Source organism: Eutrigla gurnardus, assembly GCF_963514095.1.
Source record: "Eutrigla gurnardus genome assembly, chromosome: 10".
NCBI classification, from domain to species: domain Eukaryota; kingdom Metazoa; phylum Chordata; class Actinopteri; order Perciformes; family Triglidae; genus Eutrigla; species Eutrigla gurnardus.
In genome coordinates this window covers 20,850,883-20,867,045 of record NC_139924.1, presented here as the reverse complement: position 1 = coordinate 20,867,045, position 16,163 = coordinate 20,850,883, and positions in this window count along the sequence as shown.

The window sequence follows — 16,163 nt, the reverse complement described above, 5'->3', positions numbered from 1 at the left end:
TCATCTTTAAGCTGTGTGTCATTCTTACAAAGACTGAAGACTTTTAAATTAAAACCAGTGGTCCTTGACTTATGTCTGCTCAGAACAACGTAAGCACATCATTGCATGTGTCATACTGGATGTGATCAGTTCAACTAAAGAGGTTTATATTTTATTTTGTATATATTTTTTCTGAATTACAGTGAACTGAAAGCAAGCAATTTACAAAAGCAATGAAAAAGGAAAAATGCTAGATCTTAAAGAAGAGCCCATGTTTTTAATCAAACATAATAATCGTGATCAGGATCAGATCTGGTTTAAATGGGACAATAAAGAGTACGTTTTCTACATGAAAATACTAAATATTGTACATTTCTGTGGCCCAGTTTAGATGTTGTATATAAAGTGAAATGTCACGAGATATTTCACACGCATTCACTCTTTTTCTCTCTCTCGCACACAGTCTCACGTACGCGGACACACTACACCCTCATATTATATTGCTTGTCAGTGCCGTGTAGAAGGCTTTAATCTTAATTAGCAGCCAACGTTAGAGATGTTTGGACGTGTCTGTCAGCACCAATCACTTAGAGCCGAGCTGGTTTCCAGCAAATCAGATGATTGATGTTGATGATTACCCAGTTAGCACCTGTTTGCTCCATCCACAGGTAAACTCTTGTTATTACCGCGTCTGATAGCAGCAATACTGCAGGATTGTAAGCTTTGAAAGCTATATATCAGTTCTACGTGGGAGTGTGTGTGTATACATCTGTGTGATTGACCTCAGTCCATCCGCCATACTGTATCTCCGGCCCTGCAGACCGTGCATCCCCTTGTGAGTGGGAGGCTCCGGGCGTTTGAAGTGGCTGACAGTCCTCTCTCTCTCTCTCTCTCTCTCTCTCTCTCTCTCTCTCTCTCTCTCTCTCTCTCTCTCTCTCTCTCTCTCTGGCCTCAGATCAGTGGCCGGGGGCCTGCGTGGGTCGTCCTGGTTGAGATGACCGCAGCGGTGGCGGCGGTCAGCTGCCAAACCCAACCGGTCAGGTCCTCCTCGGTCACATGACCCGGGTCACGTGACCCATTGGGGGCAGCCAATAGCGTTGCCTCCCTTGCCTCTTCATGTGGTGGGAAAACATTCCAACAGCTGGCCTCGGACTTTCAGAAACATCTGCAACGTCCGCCACTAGTGAGAATCCCCCCACTGCCGCCTCAGAACATAACCTTATGATAATAGAGTCAGTGGATTAGGAATGAAATTGAAAAAGCGCCTTTTTTTCCCCCTTTGGTACCCGTTGCTCTTGTGATGTCCCATGGTGCATTTTGAAAGGTTGTGAGAGAGCATGAAGTTTTTAAGAGCCCCTCTTCATATCAGCCCGACACACAGAGAGGACTTATCTGTAGAGGTGCTGGGGTTATTCCTTATCATAAAGCAGATCTAAGTGTGTGTGTGTGTGTGTGTGTGTGTGTGTGTGTGTGTGTGTGTGTGTGTGTGTGTGTGTGTGTGTGTGTGTGTGTGTGTGTGTGTGTGTGTGCGCCGGAGAGCGCTCCATAGCCTTTGACATATTGTTAATTTGAAGAATGTTTGAAGTATGATGCAACATCAGCTGCTCCCACTTAGCTTTGAGCTGCTTTCCTCTGAAAAGTCCCCTCCGGTCTCAAATTACCATCAAGACAGCACTAGTACCACACTATATGTGTGTGTGTGTGTGTGTGTGTGTGTGTGTGTGTGTGTGTGTGTGTGTGTGTGTGTGTGTGTGTGTGTGTGTGTGTGTGTGTGTGTGTGTGTGTGTGTGTGTTTCGGGGGGGTGAGAGGATTGTAGAAAGCAATACTTTAAATGCCTTGTTAATGTGGTTAATACTGTAACATGCAGACCATATGAATTAACTGGACATTTTTATATAAACTTAAATTTTTTTATTTTGGGGGGGGGGGGGGAGGCATTAAAATTTTCCCAATTCCAAAATGTGGAATAGATAAGATGTATATCTGTTTTGGAAATTTGCGTTTGGCCAGTGTGCCGCTGAGGCACAGTCTCCAGTTAGAGACTGTTGTGAATAATATCCAGTTAGGTTTGGCACACAGCGCTTTGTTGTGATGTGGATGTTAGCATAAGTGGGCTGAGGAAAATGGTGTTTTCCCATTTTTTTCCAAAATCTGTTGGCGGAAGTGTGCGGTAGAGATAATTTTGTTTCTATTGGGTTCCACTTGTTTCCGTTCCTTCTAACCTGAAGGAGGCTGTTTGACTGAACCTCTTCATCCTCTTGTCATGATGTAATATGAAAGGTTTCTGTTATCTCCGATTGCAACCAAAGCCCCCGAATGCCCCATTGTTCACACAAAGTTATGACAAGTATTCAGCCTTAGCCAGTAAAAGAAATGTCTTTGTGCTCGCTCAACCCCTGACATTACCCGTGGAAGACACCGCCTCCTCGTTCACACTCTCTTCCTTCTTCCTCCTTTCAATCGCATAATTTTCCTTCGCACATGAGCTCATTTGTTAATTTACCTCTCGACTTGGCCTCCATCCATCCTCAACCTCCCCAAAAGTTCCCGTTGGTGTTCTGCCAGGTCTTTTACACAAGTCTCAGGGTTTGGTACTGGAGGATCAGTTGGGATTTTACATGAGCGGCAGGCTTACTACTGATGCTGGAGTTTGATAAACAAGAGAGGACAGGATTCGTGGCGCCTCGCTAACCTGGCTGCTGCTGAGGCAGAGAGGACGCCAGCGAGAAAACATTTGTCAGTTGTTGTGATCATAGCGACGCACATTAGCGTAGCAAAAATAACAATGGGCTTGTGATCCTTCTGCTCCGGCGAGGAAAATGCTCAAGCATCAAGTAGCGAGTGTGATCACACCAGGATAACGTTGACTTTAAGTCCATACACGGCCCTTGTGTTTACTTACAGTATCAGTTAACATTATGAAAATAACTTGGAAAGGCCGGTGTGTGTTATGAAACTGGTTTGTGTTCGGTCCATCTGATAATGAGAACAATTACAGACAGATAACGTATGCTTATGTAAAACAACTGGAGCAATACTAACTCCATTCATGCCCATGTTAACTGGCAGCGTCAGTTCATTCATATAATATAGAAACAAGAAAATTAAATACATAAAATCAAAATAATTAGACGTGATGACAAAAATGCCTTTTTGGTGAGATATAAAACATAATAATCCTTTTGTATTGAATTGATGACAAAAAAAATGTAGATTACTTCAATGTTATTACAGTGCTTACAGTAGAAATGAACTCCTTGGCTCGGTTACAGCAGACATGCAGCTTGACAGTTAAAGGTGACGGCTGACGCATCACCGCCCATCTGTCTGCTACATCAAGCAACGTACAACAACAGTCCTAATTTGCACTGGCGTCGTCTTTGACCCCTCACCTACATGAAGGAACCTCAGGGCTCCGCTCTTGTCTTTCAACTCTGAGAGCGGACCCGGGCCCTCGAGCTGCTAGTCTCCAGGTCAATATGGATAAAAGCTCGCCGCTATAGGAAAAGGAAGCAGCACATGTTGAGTTTGTTTTACATGGGGCTTAATGGATTCCCGCCTATGCATGCATGTGTGAACGTCCGTTTCCCTACGTGTGACCACGCACGCGTATTGCGCCTGGGGACAGGATGGGCACCCACACATATGCCCGCGACGCCCGAGGGGGCCTCGGAGGCGCAAAGCGGGGGCAGACGGTTGCCGAGGCGGGCACGGCGGGGCACAATGGAAGGATGTGGTGTATTGTTTTAACCAATGTGGAGCGAGGGCTGCCAGGAGCCAGCGTCGTGGTTTGACACATGTGACAAGGTCGATGACTGACGGTGGTAAGAGCTGAGCCAGCGCGCGTGGAAATAGACCCTTGCCTTGAACTTGAACTGCAGCCGATGTTATCTGGGACATAATAAGGTCGGGAAGGTTATGAAAATGAGTAATAACTGAGCAGGTGCTGCCAAAAATATGTTTCAGCGAGGTACTTTTTTTTTGTTTTTTATCCATTTTTGTAACAACTCCAAATTTGGCACATTTGGACTGTATAATTTGATAGGGCGACATCAATGGGAATGTAAATTGGAGTGGGTTAGAATGTGGAATGCGCCACAGCCAATCAGGCGCCTCAATCTCAGGCTGACAGCCAATCAGGTCATGGCACTTCAGGTCCCCGAGAGACCACTGAACTCCACGCAGAGGACATTTTCTGACGAGATCGTGAACTTTTCACTCCAGGAGATCTCTGCTTCCTTTTCTTCATCCGAGAATTTCTTTTTTTTTTTTTCTGTCTTAGAGAAGTATGTCTCTCTGCTAATTCTTTGCCTCATGCCAAAGAAATGTTTCCTCTCTCACTGCCCCTGATCCCTCTCTCTCTCTCTCTCTCTCTCTCTCTCTCTCTCTCATTCTGTCTCTCTGTCTCCCCCTGCAAACCCCCTGTCTCACTCAAGTGATGGGAAAGGAGCCTGAGCAGGAATTTTTGTGTCCGTGAGTGCTGTTTGGTTAGACAGAGTCATATAACACGTCTATGGCGCGTTCACATGTGCCTGAGAGTTGGGGCAGCGACGGCTATTTATATTAAAGAGCCCTGAGCGCGCAGCACTGGGGCTCCCAGCCCTCCACGGTTACATTAAGTGAAACAGAATGAGCCTCAGCCTCACCACTCAAGACTCCCTGTCTCTGTCTTCTACTCTGTCCCAACACTTTGTCCCTTTCTCTCACGCCGTTTCCACGCTCAGTCTTCATCCTGCTCTCCACACAATGTCAATTTACGCGTTCTCGTTCTCTCAATGGCGCTCATTCTTTGGCGGATGCGAGCAATGTCATCACCCTCAACACCCAGGCAGCCCAGCGGCATCGGGCCGCTACGCAAACTTGTAAGTCCATGCGGAGTGAGCTTTCAAAACAACGGATGTGTTTTTTCGGCACCGGCACATCTGTCATTGGTCAAAGTGGCGGCCTTTCTCAGGCTCACTGCCACCCTGTAGTTTGCACGCAGTACTGCAACATCTGGCAGAAATGGAGGCGTACCTCACCTCTACCTTTACCTCTCCACCTCTGCTGTCCAGCTGTTTTGGTGAAAAGTCAGTAGACATGTGCCTCCTGCGTTCACTTTCTAACTCACGTACACACTCCTGAAACACACACATATGAAGAAGTTGTTCTAAAATGTTTAGGGTAGAATTAGATGGCTTCCTGTAAAATTCAGAATAGAAACAAATCCTCCTCCATACATTGAAAACCATGTTGGATGTTGTACAGATTCTAAAGCCCCCTGAGGCAAATTTGTGATTTTGGGCGATATGAATAAAATTGAAATAGATGAGAAAGTTGATATTGAATGTGATGTGAAATTTTATACATCTTTTCCTGCCGTTGTTGAATCAGAAATAAAAAAAAAAGAAATATTGTAGCTGTTGGCACCTGTGGCTCTATGATACCTCGTATTTGTGCGCAGAGCAGACAAAACTCCACTATGTTTGAGTGTTGATGTAGCAGCTACAGTGTTAGCATAGCACCGATTCAGCCGAGCTCCATTCAGAAATCCAGAATTTTAAAAGTGGTTTGCCTGACAGAGCGTGAATTCAGTTTTTTTTTTTTTTTACAAATCTGCATAAATTATTTCTGGAAGTATTCTTTTTTATTTATTGCAATTCAATCACAGCAAAATCTTGCTAGATACAGGTAAAGCAGCTTGGTTGCTAAGCTAAGCTACTGGTGGTAGCTTCACATTTAGAGAGTGGTACACATCATCTTACTCTTAGCGAGAAAGCCCATAACTATTCCTGCTGCGTGTGATGGGCCCTCTACATCTTTTTCATAGTTTGCCTTTTGATAATGTCGTTTCTGCATGTTTACACCTCCACTGATTCCCATGATCTGGAGAATTAGACAGGTATTGGCTTTGGCTGCTGTTGAAGAAGGGTCAGTTCAGCTGCAGCCAGTCTCACACACACACACACACACACACACACACACACGCACGAGTGTAACGAGTTACCATGACTAATACTGTACCTCTTGGCAGGCACAGGCTGGGTTCAAAGGGCAGCTCTGTGTCAATAAACGGGACCACGTGATTGGCTCCACAGTGACTCAAAGCATTACTGGAGCCTTCTTTGATTGGTTTAAATTCAGGCTACCACCTAAAATGATCTTTTAGCGAGTGACATTTTACAAAAACATTTGTTTTGCTTCAGTCTGGGACACAAAAATATAACACAAATGCCATTAACGGTAATTTCCCTGAGTGATTGGGGTGTATGTCACCTCGCACAGAGACACACACGTATGACTGGCGAAGGGAAATCAACTTAAGCGGCATCTGAAGCGGTTAATAACAATCTTCTAGTGTTTCAGAAACACCCGATTGATAGAGCTCTTAATATTTTCCAGTGTTATTTGGATTTGTCCCCCGATGTGAGTTGAAGCCTGACTCTGACCCTCCTGAGATCAGTTCCTTTCCTTTTTAACCTGTCGGTGGCTCTACCTCCAGCCTGCTCCAAAGGACAGGTATAGTGTTTCTCCCTGAGCTTTACACTCTGCTTGACCCCGGCACATAGAAAACATGTTAGATAATGGGCCCGGGCTGGCCGGTGGGGGCCAAGACACAGCGTTTGATCAGGAAGTCCTGCATGTGGCTGTACTGGATGGAAATCTGATTAGTAACCTTGGTGACAAAGCGATGGGATCCACAAGGTTTTGCTTCAATCAGATGTGACAGGCCGGGTTTTTGTCCGGCACAGCGGGATCACACGGCCTATAGGAGTGAGTTACAGCATTAGATAAAGTGCCTAATTGAATGCATCGGCCGAGAGAGGCAGATGAGCCTCAGATTGTGCACTGATAACCTGCTCCATCTACCTGATTTAACTGTTCCCAGCGTCCCACACGTCACGTAATGCCTCCTTTCTATAAAAGCACTGAATCGCTGGCTGTCTGCGACTCCAAATATCAGACCATTTCGCAAAAATTCTCGACGCTTGTGCTTTTACATTCAGGATGTAAAAGCAGCGCGGGCCAAGGCAATGCAGTGGCCAGGAAAATCAGCAAACCTGAAGGGTGAAAGTAGATTCCAGTAGTCAGGAATTTCTAAGCATAACAAACATGTCAGATGTATTTAGCAGGCGACGGCAGGTCGCTAGCTGAAGCTACGAGGTGTATATTGTTTCTGATTAAGCTTTTCTATGCTCATGTTGCTGCACTTTGTAACAATTTACTTAAAAGTCATTAGAGCTTCAAACATTTTGCTTTGCCATCTCCATAAAAAATAAATCCGTGTGGCGGAAGGATGTGAAGCTGAGTGCTGATTAGCAGCAACGTTCGCTGATCCATCCTCTACATTATACATTGTGTTGTATGTATTTGTGTTCTGATGACCTTTGCCAAAATGATCTCTCAGTAAGATGTCCTATTCCTTTTTGTATCTATACATTGGTCAAGCACAGATTGATATCACCGTTTCCTAAGACTAGGACACTCAAAATAAATCATCTCCTGGAGTTCTCAATCCCCCCCCCACCTCAGGTCATGGATATTGATATCAAACGGGAACATTTCACACCGAAACACCTCATCCGCTCTCTTCCTCGCCGCGCCCCCGGAGGGACATCGAACGAAACGGATGAATCGGGTGACCGTAAAAAGGCAACGCACCGATAATTTCCCAGACATCTGTGAAAAATGTAACCTTTCCGTCGCTCTCATGATGTCAGCGGGGCTGTTGTGTTCAGCAGGGGGATTGGGCTGAAAACGCTTGTGACGGAGCCAAGGTAAACCGTTCCAAATGGAGCGCGCGGCGCGGGAAAAGGGACACCATCGCAACAAAAGGAGTTAGATATGGATCGTTGGGTCTGCAGCACCGGCCCCAGCTTGAGCCAATTATTGGTGTCATCTTGATCCAATTTAATCAATCTGAGGGGGGACTGAGGGAGGGCAGGAGAGGAGAAGGGGGGCGGGGTGGGTGCAAACGTTGGTCAAATATCCTGAGCTGACTGAGGCGATGTTGCCCCCCCTCCCCCCACTAAAACCCCTCTTCCTACCTCCACATCATCACACATAGTTCTCCCCGAATCACTGAACTTGTGACCAATATTTCATCGATTCCATGTAGCTTTCTTCAATTTGACCTCAGTCTGCAATCACCTCTCAAGCATCCCCTTTCAGTGCCAGAGTGGATTACCAGGAAATTGATATCAACGTAGCGTATGCGGGGGATTTCATAATATTAAAATTTTAGGTAAAATATGTCCTCGCCAAGTTTTTTTCTCTGTGTGTCATTAACATCTACTTACACCATTGCTTCCTCTGAAAAATGTAATAGGAGATACGGTTAAGCGCCTCGTGGCCTTAAGGCATTGGATCCCTCTGCTTAGCACGGCTAAGTGTTCCAGTTTTCCTGTTTTCTAAGGTGGTCCAGCTACACTGTTGTTTCAACATCCCCCCCCCCCCCCCCCCCCCCTGTTCCTTTTATTTGTCACGAGTAAAGCACGACTGCTGAGCACATTCGCTCTTTTGCAGAAACACTTGTCCATATTCTCACTGTTATAGACTTTCACACCTTGAAGCTGCCCAGTATAAACAAATACTACCCGTGTTTTGACCGGGGGAGCCGAGGTCTAAATATAGCTCCTCAACCATAGTTCCTGGTGCCAAAACAGTCCCTGGTCCGAAGGTAGTACTACTTTCCAAAGGTTTGAGAACTATCAGGGCAGATTGTTTTAGTGCTTAATGTTGCTCTTCTGTCAAAGAGACTTTATACGTTCATTCACACAGTAAGCAAGCTGTGGTAGCCACAAACCAAAGATATTTCCGCTTATGGATAACTCTGAGGGCAAGTTAGAGCTACGAAGAGGAGCGAACACGAGAGGGAGGCAGCAGTGGTTCGCTTGCAAACAAACAAGCACGCTGAATGCACTTCCTTCCCTGTAAAAATGTACATGTATGTTTACTTGTTGGAAAAGTAGTGGATAAAAGACGTCCCATTGTTGGTCTTTGTGCAAGTCAATTATTTGCTTTGTTTCATTTGAATATTTTCTTGTTTCTGTTCTCCTCTGTGACAGTAAACTGAATCTATTTGAGTTGTCGACAAGCCGAGATGTTTGAGGATGTCAACGTTGCCAAATTACGGCGCTTTACGATAGTTGCATCATTGCTTTAGAAGTGGCGGCAATAAGAGATACGTTCACCTGCAAGGAGATCAGAAACACTTCAATGTGATCCAACGTATGGCCAGTGTTTCCCCCATATCCGTGCACTGCTGCTCAAAGTTCACACAATCATGAATATGCTCTGCTCTCGTGTCGGTACCGTAAACAAACCGGCTCCAATGTTTTTTAACTGGATTGGAAACAGAGAATATTCGGTTAAAACAGATTGGTGATGTTGTTTTGCACTCATTGTTCTCCATAAAGTAAGCTGAAAGCGATGTATAGTAGCCACCAGTGCATATTATCTGAACTCTGCACACAAAGTATCGATTTCAAGGATTTAATATCAGAATCGGTTTCTTTTCCTCACTCTGCACCTGCGGTTTCCTCTTGTATGAGAACAACACATCAAGCGCCACCGTCATCTTTTAATCTGGCCGTCTAATTTGGCTTTGTCCAACTATTTGGTCAAAAAGAAGCTATGGTCTGAAGCGTTGGCCACTGCAGCAAGGACTAAATGCCTTGCTCAAGAGCATCCCATGCAGTTTACTTGCAAAGATATGAGTGTATAATCAACAGGACCGATACACACTCACACATGTGCTGAGTTGCAGTGCGTAACAACTCTGCTGAAATCAGTGTTTCAATCTCCAGAAGTCTGTTGCAATAATTAAGGCTTGAGTAAAACAATACACAGGACTGGCTATTGTTTTACATCTAAAGCCGGGTCACGTTCCCAATTACTCTAAAATGTTGTGATGACATGCTCTCTGTTTTCACTGATAATATTGATATTATTCTAGGTAAGGCGTCTCAGCATGGGAAGTGAATGAAATAGTCACTCTTTACAGGAGTTCAGATTTGAGTTTTGACACAACTAAACCAAAACCTACAAAGAAACCTGTTTTCATTTATTTAGTCTCTCTAATATTTCTTTCTTAATATTAATACTTTTACTTTTTTTTAAGTTTTTAATACTTTTGTTTAGTTTTTAATTCTTTCTCCACTATTACGTGTTTCATTAAAGCTTCATAAATCTACACGTTGTCTGTGTATTCCTATGACTGGTGGTCTGCAGTGATTAACTCCACGTCCCATCAGCCCTGTGATGTTGTGGCAACCCTGGGAGCTGACTTGTGCATCCACAGGATGGTAGCCAATTATTTGGAGCCCGCACCGGTTTTCCAAATTAAAAATGGCCTCCTTCCACTGTTGACCTTGGATCGGCTTTCCATTTCTTATTATTATTAGGTTATTAACACAAACCCCTGAAAGTATCTTTTTAAAGTCTAAAACAAATTTGATTAGGTCTCTTTACTCGCACCGGTGCAGACATATCACTGTCTAACTCCTGTCTGCTCCCTATTACCTTCGACACTGAAGTCAGCGAGAGTCCGGACCTGAAAGTCTATATCCCCCTGCACACTGGACGAGGCAGGGGGGGTGCCGGGTTTGCAGCACATTACCGCTTTATTGAATTAATTACGATAAGGATCATAACTTTAAACGCGGGGTGAGGTGCGGGGCGTTTTTTTCTTTTTCTCTGCGCAGATCGCTCGGAGCAATTTCTCCCCTGAACGACGGTGGAGGAGTTATTGGATCTGTCAGGCCTGAACTCTGTGGCATCGTAACGAGCTCCATAAGGTAAGCTGAGGTTGGGCACAGTTCGCCGCACTGATCCCTATATGCCTGCAACACGGGGAAATTTGTACTACATACTGAACAAATAACAAGAGAAGAGAGGGAGAGAGAGAGAGAGGTGCGGGTGAAGCTTTGTTTTGATGGCGCCTCAGTCCGAAGACCCAGAGGGTCATGCAGGGTTATCCTGAGGTCTCGCGCCATATACAGTTCCACTAGATCCAATGAAGTGTGTCATTATATTATGATGCTGCTTGGATGTTGCAAACACACTCTTTTTTCCCCCTCCTGCTTACTGAGCTCTCGCTGCTGTGTGTTTGGGGTTTACGCAAGAGTTTCTTTTATTCTTCCGTGGGGTCCAAGCCTCCCTCGAAAACCAGAAAGTGGTCAATTACGGTGAAGTTTGGCGAGACCACACCAGTCAGGGAGCTATTTTTAGGACCCGTGGCTGAATTTAGGTTAGAATAAAGTGAAAGAAATTGGGTTAGTGCTGGCATGCTGTCATGACGGATCTAGGGGTGAAAGAGAGTATCCTCATATGTTATATGTCATGTGTGTGTGTAGAAACCTCAAGCTCCTATCCGGTGCACTTCAAAGAATTTCTGGGCCTTCCTTATTTGCACCATGCTTACCCGCCAGCACTGAATGTGGTATCGGACGTTTAGTGAGAAACATTTGTGGGAGGGATTAACAAAAAGCTTTAATGTGGCAAAGAAGGAAGTAAATCGCCATGGGTTAGTCGACATCGGATTAGCCGCCACATCGATCAATAAGCCTGGGGGGCGACGGGCTGCTGATAACGCTTTCATTGCTTTGAGCGAAGCGCCAACGTTTCAGCTCTTCAGATGTGTGAGGTGTGTTTTTGAAGTGTTCACTTCCATGTCTGCACAGCCTTGTGTCTGCATGGGAGCGCATGTATGGCCAAGAGCTAAATATGTGCAGATGTATCATAATATTTTCACTGTTACAAAAAAAAAAAGGACAATAACCTGCAGCTGAATCAGCGTGCTGCCCCGCCACGAGAGTGCCTTTCATACTTTCTTTTCTCTTCATGGAACTGTCATGGCCTGCGTGTATATACAGTGACATACACTCAGAACCACCCTCTCTGCAAACCTCTGCTTCCATAAATATTTGGCTCGCATACACAAGCACACCTATCCGTGTGCAGAAAACAAACCCACTTGATTTGACACTTCACGGTTGGACAACGTGCAGCCCTGTTCTCATTCTCTGATGAAGGGAGCGACGAGTGTGGGGGTATTTGGGGCAAACAGTGGGGAGATGAGATGTAATCACAGGCTTGTACAGCTGGGTCTTGTTTGGCTGGTCAACACTGTCAAAGGGGGAGGAAAACTAATTCCCAATCAAAATAATTCAGCATCAAAGAGCCCCCAATAAAGGCTGAGAGTAAAGTGCTGCTAGTTCGTGTAGAGCTTGGGTGATCTTCTATTTGACTAAATACTGAGCTGAATTAATTGACTCTTGTGTGGTCGTGAATTTCCAAGATCGCATCTAAGATGCAAGATTCAATTATTCATTGGCATATCATCGCAGGCTATTTAGGGATTGTTTTTAATGTGCCCAACAACAAAATCCTAGCACACACAACAAAAGCACACTACCACAATTACAATCCTGTAACAATGCAATAAATACAATAGTGCTACTATATAGCTTTATGCATTTAACATGACAAGCTGTTGTTGGGAACCCTTTGCTGAGAGATCAGCCACAAAGAGAAACAAACAACCACAAAGAGACACAAAAATACTAAAAAGAGATGCAAACAACCACAAAGAGACAAAAAACTACAAAGAGACACAAACAACCACAAAGAGACAAAAAACTACAAAGAGACAAAAAAACACAAAGAGACACAAACAACCACAAACAGACACAAACGACCACAAAGAGACACAAACAACCACAAAGAGACAAAAAACTACAAAGAGACACAAACAACCACAAAGAGACAAAAAAACACAAAGAGACAAAAAAACACAAAGAGACACAAACAACCACAAAGAGACACAAACGACCACAAAGAGACACAAACAACCACAAAGAGACAAAAAACTACAAAGAGACACAAACGACCACAAAGAGACACAAACAACCACAAAGAGACACAAACAACTACAAAGAGGCACAAACAACCACAAAGAGACACAAACAACTACAAAGAGGCACAAACAACCACAAAGAGACACAAACAACTACAAAGAGACAAAAAACTACAAAGAGACACAAACAACCACAAAGAGACAAAAAACTACAAAGAGACACAAACAACCACAAAGAGACAAAAAACACAAAGAGACAAAAAAACACAAAGAGACACAAACGACCACAAAGAGACAAAAAACTACAAAGAGACACAAACAACCACAAAGAGACACAAACAACCACAAAGAGACACAAACGACCACAAAGAGACACAAACAACCACAAAGAGACACAAACGACCACAAAGAGACACAAACAACTACAAAGAGACACAAACGATCACAAAGAGACACAAACAACTACAAAGAGACACAAACAACCACAAAGAGACACAAACAACTACAAAGAGACACAAACGATCACAAAGAGACACAAACAACCACAAAGAGACAAAAAACTACAAAGAGACACAAACAACCACAAAGAGACACAGACAACTAAAACGTGATGCAAACAAGAGAGACACAAATGACTTAAGCACTTTAACTTAAACATTCATCATTCCATCTGTTTTACATCTCTTTGTCACTATCTTACAAGAACGTTTTAGAAAAAATAGAAAAAAATATAGAAGTCTGAAATGTATGAGATGATACAAGGAAGAAACCCTGCATAGAGAGAGAGAGAGAGAGAGAGAGAGAGAGAGAGAGAGAGAGAGAGAGAGAGAGAGAGAGAGAGAGAGAGAGAGAGAGAGAGAGAGAGAGAGAGAGAGAGAGTGAAAGCACTCTTTAGACCTTCACTGTCTCTCTTCCATCCGGCTTTATCTGTGAGTTCAGTGCACGACGTGTTCGGCGAGGTCACACCACGCCCACTGAAGGAACCTGTCAAAGCAGGTCCACACATTTTTGCATAGACAATGTTCAAGTAGTTCACATAATTACTTATATATTATATATTCTATTTGCGTCATCTCTTTATTGACTTTTCTGATGTGTATATTAACAGGTGGTTGCATAACAGTTGACTTGAATATGCCAGCATGTTGAAGTATTGTTTCTCTTCCCTGTACAATCTTTAATAGTTTCCATGGACACGTTGTTCTATCTGTCATGCAAACGTTGTACATTCTACCACGATAGGTGCTAAAATGCAGTTAACAATGTCATCGTGTTCCCAGATGTCACAAATAACTTTGGTGCAAAAAACTTGCTGTCGTATTTTTCTTATCCATATTTAGGAAGAGCGGTATATGGAATATATTTTCACACTTGCTCTTTCTTCATTTTGTGCAGCCCTGGTACACATGCATATAAATAGAAACTACCCTCCCTCCATCCCTTCCTCCTCTCCCTCTTTTTTTATTCTATTAGCTGAATAAATATGCTGCTGGATCGTGGACTCCTTTTGGATTGACATGCCTCTCTGAACTCCACAGAAAAGCCTCTTTCTTTCACACTCTGGACCTTATTGGCGGAGCTATCGCTCCATCTTTGGCCCGGCTGAAACCTCTCCATACTTCTGGCCGGCTCTCTATCTCCACATCTCTGTCTCTTTGCCTCTCTTTCTCCCCCGTCTGCGTGTTTCTGTCCTCATCTTTCCCCCACTCACATATTTTTTTTTCAACACCTCGTTTTATCATCTTTTTCCTGCATTTCTCTCATTGGCCAACGCATATATTTACAGACTGATTTAGACGCTGCGCTGTAGGCCTGTGGGAGTGACATGTTTTCTCCAGCTGATCTCTTTTTCAGTGTGTGCTCGCCTGCCTTTGTGTCATTTTTCACCGCCTTCCACAGCAGCGCTATTTATGTTTTGCTCACTTGTCACCTCATTATTTGTTGTGCCACGCTACAGTAAATGTTTCTGATAGAGATAGGAGCCACTGGGCTCCTTTATTTTGTTTTGTGTTTATTTTGTTATCCTCCCATCACTTTCGTTCTCTTCATCTCTGGGAGGCGAACAGGGCCGGAGTCTTTATCTGGTAGCCAAGTTTACACACTGGAAGGGGAGCGAGGGCTTCAAACAAACAGCTTCGCTACTCTTAACGTAAACACCAGCACTTTAACTAGACCAAATATTTACCTTTCGCCCCCGTTCATCCCTCTGTTCGGCTTCTCTTTCACCTCGCGGTGCCACACGCCTGCAGATGGATATCACACGCTCAATAATTTGGCTCGAATATGAGGAGCCCCCAGTGGTTTGGATTGTGCTGAAGTGAAACATTATTTATTTATATACATTTTTTGCTACAAACAGGCTTGAGAGTATATGAAAACTGATTGGCAGGTTCACACGCCTATATAAACCAGCACTAAACACTTAAGTTTGTTTACATATCATTGTCAAAATAATGAATCAAGTACTCTCCCTCACCCACACACACACACACACACACTTACAACTTGCACACACACTTTCATAATTCTCTAGGTTTGCACTTTTCATATTTATAGTTACAACAATAATAAAACACAACCAGCTTTCTTACTCTCTCGTTTTCTCTCTCTCTCACACAAACACACACACACACACACACACACACACACACACACACACACACACACACACACACAAACACACACACACACACACACACACACACATACACACACACACACACACACACACACATACACACAAACACAAGCACAAAGCCTGCTCTTTAGGAGGAGTTGGAACGAGGAAGGATACGCTTCGGGCTTAAATGCCTAAATGCACAGATTCACACACAAACCCAGTTTTTGCAGATAAGCTGCCTATACGTCGGAGCTACTTATAGCACTTCTACATGCGCGTGTGTGTTTGTGTGTCCAGCTCTCTCTCAATGCTCATTGTGTTTGCGTGTTTGTTCAGGGGCACGGCTTTTGTGTCGGTGCTGTCAGACGCCTCATCACTCTCTTCCTGTAGCTGTGTGTGTGTCGCTGTAGGCCTGACAAGTACATCTTGATGACAATACTTTGGACGTTTTTACTTGAGCAATATCTTGAATGTAGCATCTTACTTGTAACAGGGTATTTTACACTGTATTACTTCTTTATTCACCACTGTATGTTAACATTAGTATACTGAAATATTTAAAGGGTTTTCTTTCAGATACACACACGTAGTGTAGTTGTTTACCTCTCCGTCGCATCGTATGCAACTCTGTGAGATTTGTAAAATCAAATCAAATGGCACCAACAATCATGGTGATGGGAAATATAGCCTACTATCACATCACATAGGTTCACTTCTCCTCCACT